This window comes from Adiantum capillus-veneris, chromosome 28 (genome assembly GCF_014529385.1).
Source record: "Adiantum capillus-veneris isolate H3 chromosome 28, ASM1452938v2, whole genome shotgun sequence".
NCBI lineage: Eukaryota > Viridiplantae > Streptophyta > Polypodiopsida > Polypodiales > Pteridaceae > Adiantum > Adiantum capillus-veneris.
In genome coordinates this window covers 22,131,946-22,140,206 of record NC_140958.1, presented here as the reverse complement: position 1 = coordinate 22,140,206, position 8,261 = coordinate 22,131,946, and the positions used below count along the sequence as shown (strand labels likewise).

The 8,261-nt window shown below is 47.3% G+C and overlaps 1 pseudogene; it reads left to right on the top strand.

Annotated features, from left to right (window-relative positions):
• The first annotated feature begins 870 nt into the window (after positions 1 to 870).
• LOC147420168 (uncharacterized) lies at positions 871 to 3,527 on the top strand (annotated as a pseudogene).
• The last annotated feature ends 4,734 nt before the right edge of the window (positions 3,528 to 8,261 follow it).

Here is an 8,261-nt window from a genome sequence, read left to right as displayed (position 1 = left end):
TTCGCGGACGTCCTCAGGCAGTGTAGCTAGCGGTGGCAGTGTAGCTAGCGGTTCACTAGTACTCAATCATACTTTGGCATACCATTTTTCATTTTCGTAAAATAATTTACGTCACGAGAAAGGGAAGGCATTTGTATGCCTTGGCATCAAAAAATGCAAAAATAGTATTGCTTTGGCATCATGATTTCACAATTACCCACTAACTCTCAAGACATCACTATATGTAATCGTGTGTGTTCAAGGACTACCTTAGCTGTGAATTTTCACAACTAAAAGGGATCCTATTTTTGTTCAATCTATGAAAAAAGTTCAATACCATTTTTTTTTCGAATGTGAAAACGTGAAAAAATATAGAATAAATAATTTATATTGTTAAATCCACACGATGGCATTTTTTTATTACAATGACTTGTCCTTTGGATAGGCCAAAAAGAGGGAGCCCAAAATGTAGCATTCATGTTAGTTGCAAAGTATGTTGCCTCAATTTTCCAAGCAGCTCAAATTAAGGGGAATCTAACAAGATGCTATCAATGCTTTGAGGAGCAAAGAGGAGAATGTGACACGTGTAGGGGAGGCGCAGAGAGAGAGAGAGCGACAGAGAGGTCCCTATCGGTCAATCCAACGGTAGAGAGAGAGAGAGAGAGAGAGAGAGAGAGAGAGAGAGAGACGCGTATATCGATTGCTCCGCGAGGTGCCTGCATGCAACGAGCAGTGAGCACGCAAGAGCATCATCACGGAGTGGCAGCTCCGGAAAATACAAAGCCAGCAGGATCAGTCAACGCGGGACGGCCTTTTGGCGTCAAAGAGCAGGCCCCAGTAAGGACATACAGGCATGGGGCTGAGGATGGCAGAGCCAACCAGCTCTCGTATATGTCGCCTGCGATGAGGGGACAGTTGGTGGAAAGCGCGCGAAGCATAACCGTGTGGAACGTGAACCTCATGGACTGGCCTGACGGGCCAGAGATAACGCACTTAGAGGGCAAGGTGCCCCTTTATTCGAGACGCCTTGTGATGCGGCGGGCGATCTCCTCGAGGGCCGAGAGGTTTCAAGCCAAGGCAGCCTGCGCTAAGGAGCCGGGCAAGACACAGGGAGGTAACCAAGGAAGGGCCGAGTGTGTGCCCAAGCAGGACATGGCGTGGGGACCTTGGGATAGAGGACCCATAATTTTTTTTGTGATTAGATGCGGGTACGTGGACAGTATGCTCGCTGGGAGCAACATCGAATGGGACAGCCGACTAATTGATATGGGAGGACGGGGGTCTAAGACTCCCCATCCATGCGCCCCGTTGGTCGAGCGGGTCCTGAATGGAGACTCGAGGATGATTGTGAAGATACTTGGGATTGTGGCTTACGGGTTAGTTAATGTACCCGACAAAGACCTTCCAGGGGTGAAAATATGCGTATGGAATCCGGGAGAGGAGTACCCATGTAGGGATGTTTCCGCTTGTGGAATGAGCAGAAGAGCTGAGCTGACAGCATGCTGGAACATATGGAGCCGAGGAGAAGCTAAGTCAGAAGAGTTGGAGCCGTTTTCTGGTTCTGATATGCAGGAGGTAGCAAAACAAGGGCTGGCACAAATGCAGTCCACGGATGGCCGATGGGTCCCACCTCGACAGTCAGGGACTAAAGCGAGTAGTCGGGAGTGTATCGCAATCAGGATGTGTCGAGCTGTGTCGGAGGACCAGCAAATGAATCAGATGCGTGGCGAGACATGTAGGTGCGAGAAAAACATCATGTCGAGGCAAGATACATGTGGCCGAGGTTTGTCCCATCTGCGTGGTGGGCTGCCCACCGAGGGAGAATGCAACAACAATACACAGCGCGAGAAGGCAGGCTTCGGTGGGCACCAGCCCGCCTTTCATTCGGGTAACTGGGCTGGCCGAGTGGTTAAGCTCAGGCTATTACCTTTTAGCCACCGGTTAGAGTGGGCTCACGGGACACAGAACAGGGGGCAGTACGCCAAGTATCCTTGGACGGGAATGCTAGCAAGGCTACAAGTCAGGCTAACACTGGTTATGGTCATGCTACTCGCATGGTTGGCACTCGAGAAGTGTTGCAAGGAAAATCGATGCAAGGGAACGATATTCAGCGGGAGGAAAAGGCTGCTGAGAGTTACACAGGGGATAAGTGGGCAGTGGGTGACGCTGCCAACAGCCATAGACGTGCGGTGGATTCCCCCACGGCGCACAAACTGTGAAGGTTCGGAGAGGAGCAGGGGAAAACTCCCTGAGGTCACGAGAGGTGTTGATAGTTCGGTGAGAACTGATGGTGGGGACGGCTCAAAGACAGGAGATACGGCTGTACAGCGCAAGAAAGGAGCGAATGGTTTTCCTTGGCTGGTTGCTTGGATGACGAGTACATCAGGAAGTATTTTGGGATGCTTACATGCGCGTGATGCTGGACGAGGTAAGGAGGAAGCACATCGCTTTTTGGGTAATGTATATACTCTCGATGAGGACATCGAAATTTTTTTGGGGGGGGGGGAGAGTGTTACGGGTCCCTTTCTTGGAGAGCATTCTCGGACCCTCCACCTCTCCTCGGCCCCTCGAGACTAACTCAAGTTCATGCTCCGAGGCCTCGAGGGCTCCGAGCCGACGAGAGGCCCCCGGTGTGGGAAGGCCCTTTAGTGGAAAGGGGCATCGAGTACTCACTTGGGGATGATGCGCGAGAACGCCCCTTGGTGGCTTTAAGAGGATTAGGTGATAAGGTCGGATGTGAAATCAACTTGGAGGCGCCTAAGGGATTAAGGCCCAAAGGCATGCATAATGGGGGATTATCGAACCTTCGGGTTCCGAGGTCGCCACACAGTGAAGCAGACAGGCTCCATAGCCCGGGCCGCGAGAGCGCGCGCCTGGCGGCCTTCTATCGCGCCTGCTCAGAGGCGGGCAGTGTTAGCACCCTGCGGGGTTGCCTTGGCCGTGAGCTCACCCGAGAGCGGGAGCCACGAGCCCTTGCATCACAGCACAGGTACAGCACGCGGGGTAGCCGAGGGCACCCTCTGCGGAGCAGATTCGGGGCAGCAGGCCTCAGAGCCGCGCCATCCACAGCTCAGGTATTGAGCGCAGCCAGCAAGCCTCTTACTCTATCGGGGGCTGCTTTCGGAAACCAGGTTTTGAGAGCGGACCAGCAGGCCCCTCACCCAGAGGGTACTGCTCTTGGTGATCCCAGGCAGCGAGAGGGCTGTTGTCAGCAAAAGCAGGTACAGTGCGCGGGGCAACCGACTGAGGGGTTGTACCCTTACCATCCCAGATTGGATCCGCAGGCCATCACTGTTGGGACAGGCTGCGTGCGTGATTGTTTTACAGCGGGTATTGGGTTCAAAGACGACTCTTGGGGCTGCATATCGCATGCGAGACAGTCGGGACAGCTTGACAGGCTACTGGGCGCAAGGCCCCTACATTATGTTGGTTTATTGCTGATGCCCGCAGTGGGCTGTGGGCTGGAATACACCCGTAGTGGGTTGTGGATCATTGCTCCCCGCCTGGACTCCACCGAGCCAGAGCGCCGAAGCCGAATATACCCGTAGTGGGTTGTGGAACCTTGCCTTCCGCCTGGTCTCCACTGAGCCAGAGCGTCGAGGTCGAATACACCCGTAGTGGGTTGTGGGTTATTGCTCTCCGCCTGGTCTCCACTGAGCCAGAGCGTCGAGGCCTTGTGTGGCAGCTTGGCATATCCACCTGGTCTCAGCTGAGCCAGCGTGTCGAGCAGGTTTTTGAAGTTTCGGCTGGTCTCTCGACAGAGACTCGAGCCCATTTTCGTTGAATGCTATACGGGTAAGCCTGAGGCTCCGAACCCGATTGTACTTCCTTTTTGGATTGAGCCGAGTTGGCTCCGCTAGTGACGCCGGCCACTATAGACCCGGCCATGGTTTGCTCTCGGGCTTGAGAAGCCCTCGTGTATCGATCTCTGCTGGAGCTTAGTGGTTTTCCCGTCTTGTGAGACGAGGGGTCCTAACAGCGACGACGCATCGCCAAGGGGTGCAGAGCAATCCATGACACGATCTTTGGCTCAATCGTGGTGGCAATTGTGGGTGCTCGGTACTGATCAGTCAAGCAGGCGACGAGGGGTTGGTTTGCATCACGGGAGCTTGGATTGCAGCCCCTGTTGAGCTGCATGTGTGAACAAGGAGAAGTGTGGGGCTGCAGCACTGGCGATGGTCTGGGCGATGGCAGAAGGCGAAGCGCATAGGCTCAAGAGCAGCGCTCAAAGGAATGGCGTGGAGCAGGGCGAGACTGAGCCATCGTGCTAGCGAGGTAGGGCAGTGCGCGGTTGCTGAAGGGGATGGCAGGCAGGCCTGCGCAGCGGATGTTGGATGGACGAGCGTACATGATGCCTGAGCAGTGATGGCGACATCTGAACGACTTTACCTTTCAAATATGAGATTCGTTGAGAATCTGAGCAAGAAATTAATTAACGCATGAGTGAATCAACCCAGTATGTCCGATAGAGCCAAAGGTAGTTAACAAACATCACATGTCAGTACTCGTGGAAAATCAATAACTAAGCATTGAAAATTTTCTCATTTCTTTTGTTGATTGGAATTTGGACCTACTTGTTCATGCGATCAAGGGTAGTTTTGGTCTTCTCAAGATTATTCACATACCTGGGTCTATTCACATTTCATTAGTTAATTAATCAACAAGATTCCCTCTGCCTTGCCTTCGCAATAGGAAAAGTTTACCCGTAGTTGGTTCCCACGTTGTGTTTGCTATCGCCCCTACCGAGTGCACTGCTGTACCATGCCATGAACAATCGCCATCTCTTTCGTGAAGGTACTCGCATGCGTATGCGTTCACAGCTTGGAATTGGCCTCTGCTCCTCAGCGATATGCTCCTGCTCTGCCTGCTCTGTGCCCCTTCCGTTCTGCCCTTGCATTCTCGGCCCCGACCCCTGCAGCTCCTGCTCATCGTCTCCTGCCTCCAGGCCCTATCGGCTCTGCTGCACGCATCCGCCCTGGCACACAGCAGGCTTGCACCTTGCCCAGCATTGTGTCGAAGCGCAGCAGGGGAGGCGGGACACATACAAAGAGAGAGCCAGGCGATCCGGCAGTTCCGCACACCCTCACGGGTGTCGACTCCAGTGGCTGCGATGTGTCCACCTCCACGGTGGCCAATGCCATGTCGCACTCAGCCCTGTTTTTTGATTCCAGCTCGTACTAAAAGAGAGGCGCATCTTCTCCGATTCCAATTAACGTGACCTGCTTGGAAGAGTAGAGCAACATACTTGGAAAATAGTGACCTCTTGAGCACCAGTTCATGAACCCAATCATAAATTTTCAAAGCCCACATTTTTAATCGCATTTTTAGCCAAGAAAAAGCGAAGGTATCTCTATGGCTTTTACTCTTTGGATAGGCCAAATAATAGTAGAAAGGTAGGTGTGCCAAACGCTCTTATTGAGGGGAATCAGAAGAGATCCTAAGTTGAAAGAAAAAGGAAATGTTAATTTGAAAAGTAAAAGCTAAAGATCAAGTTTGGATCCAAGTTAAACTTTGGAGATATCCGTTTGACAAAAGTTTCTTTTTAGTTGCTCCCATACGTTTGAAGGAAAAAGTGAATTGGCACGTGGGGAGGGAAGAGAGAGAAGAAGAAAACGTTGTAGAAAACTATCCAAAGAGACCTTTTAGAGAGAGAGAGAGAGAGAGATCAACAAATTTTTGGGGATTTTAGGGCTGTAGGTGACGTTGAGGATCACAACAAGGGCATTGAATTGGACGTGCATGAATCGATCTTGTGTAGGGCAGCTTGTAGCTCCCAATTGTAGGAGGCGTATGCATGGAAGGAACTTGTAGCTGCGAGGATCACACACAAGGAAACAAGTAGGGCAGGTCAAAAGTGTACAAAAGGGATGGATAGCACGTGGAGGGAAGAGAGAGAGAGGGAGAGAGCAGGACAGATGCATTTGTAGATATGCAGGTCGACAAAACTCTCTCTCTCTCTCTGGCTAGTCCGAAGATGCGGAGGTCTACGTGCATCAATGCGATCATCAATCTGTGTATCATGCCTCGTATGAGCAGGTTCTGTGCACAGGACAAGTGTGGGGAGAGGAGGCAAGTGAGGGGCAACTTCGTTCGATTTGGTGTGTCAGGGTGGGGAGGCGATTGGGATGCGAAGTGCATCTCCATAGATTCTTACGCTAATTGCAGGGACATACTCTCAAAGAGGGGCGCCCAAAATGCAGCATTCAGTATAGTTGCAAGATACTTTTGAAGATAGTTAACAAACATTGAAAGCTTTATTTCTTTTGTTGATTAAACCTACCTTTCTATGTGATCGAGAGTTGTCTTGGAATATGCTTTCTTTGCTTTGCTGTCTCACTTAAATAATGTGAAAAGGTCCACATTACATATCAACATTTTGTTTGCAATGTGAAACTTGCAACATAACATTAAAATAATGAAATAAATCTTTATGAAGTCTCTAGATCAAAGGATCTTTTATCAATATTTTACATCATGAATCATAGGTGGAATCAAACTCTTATGAATACACTTTTTAGTTCAAAAAAATAAATTCAACTTTAGAAAATAGCATTTAAAAGATCGTGATTTTTTTAATTCACAAACTTTTAAACCTCTTTAGGAACACTTGTTAAACAATAAAAATTGAACGACCTTCACTTTCACTAATAGTGCACTACTAGTATGTGACCCGCGCATTGCTGCGATCAAAGAAACATCGTTTCTATTCTTGTAGGGATATCTTCTTTTCCAAGTGAAACACTATCAATACTCTATTCCTACAGGTATATTCTATTATATTTTTAAAAGGAATGCATTACACAATCTCTTGAAGATTCTAACAAACATACATATATGTAAGATTCTACAAAGCATTCTTTGATACCAAGTTTGGGAGCTTCTCATAGATATTTTTTTTCATAAGGTGCTAGCTCTTGTTCAAAAAACTTAGGAGTGCTCTACTTCTATTGTGGTAGAGAGAGAGAGAGAGAGTCTCCTCCTTCTGGTGTATCTTGGTTTAGCAATGCTACCAATGTTGATTATACAGATTAAGTAGTTAGCATGGTGTGAAGAGATGAAAGCTGTTTGAAATCAATATAAAAATAAAGCTTTTTTTGAAAATGGAGTGGGTTTTAGAATTGGTTTCAACAATAGGAACACAATTGAATTCAATGTCTATACTCCACTCTCTTACTTACTTCTATCCTTGCGTCTTTTTAATAAGCAAGACATGGTAGAAGTGTACATCATAACTTCTTATATGGCAAGAAGACCAACCTTTCCTTGGTCTACCTAGAGTTGACAAAAGTGCTACCAAGTTAAGAAGTACAAACTGGGTAAGCGAGCAAGTTTTTAAAGATGAATGCTCATAATTGCTACCGTGTGTAATTATAAAACTTTTCATGTCTAAGAGTAGAGTTGTGAAAATATAAGCGCTCATAGTTTCCAATGTACCAAAAAAGCTTCATGTTTCAAAGAGGTGAGATGAAGTTCTTTTAATATTAAGAATGTGATTACATCTACGCTTCTCTCTAGATGCTTCTCTTGGATCTCTATCTATGTTCACAAGCATCGTAATGGTTTACGTCATCACCTAATCACAACAATACATAAGCAGCTTAGTATGATAAGGTGCGCACTATTTGTGATAGAAATGAAAGCAAAGTAAGGTTGCTCAATTGTTTATTTTTGTAGGAGTTTTGGCCATTATGCTAAACTGAAGGACGTGGTGTAAAATTTAAGCAGTGACTAAAATCATGCATGCCATTGATCTCTATCTATCTTTATCCTCTGATTACAAAACCATACTCCTCTTTGAGAGAGCAGATTGTATTCAACCAGCTTGAGCCTATTTCCTTGCGCACAATCTATATTTTACCAACCAGTTGGCTTAATTGTTGCTCTCTTAAATGTGTGATTGGACATTGAGGCAATGTAAGACAGCCTCTTTTTGTGTACACATTAGGTTCCTTGAAAATTTGAGAATATGAATATCATACCCTACTTGAGTACACACACACACACACACATACACACACACACACAAATACATACTACGTATATGTATAAAGATATGCACATACATATATACACGTGTGTGTATACACACACACAGCCACACATACATGCATATATGTGTATTTGTGTGTGTATATATATGAGTGTGTGTGTGTGTGTGTATATATATATATGAGTGTGTGTGTGTGTACATATATATTCTTATATCGAAATTTGTCACATAGGTCTTGAAGCCTCTTGTTGTTGTTATAATACAATAACAATGACATTTGAAACTTTTATCC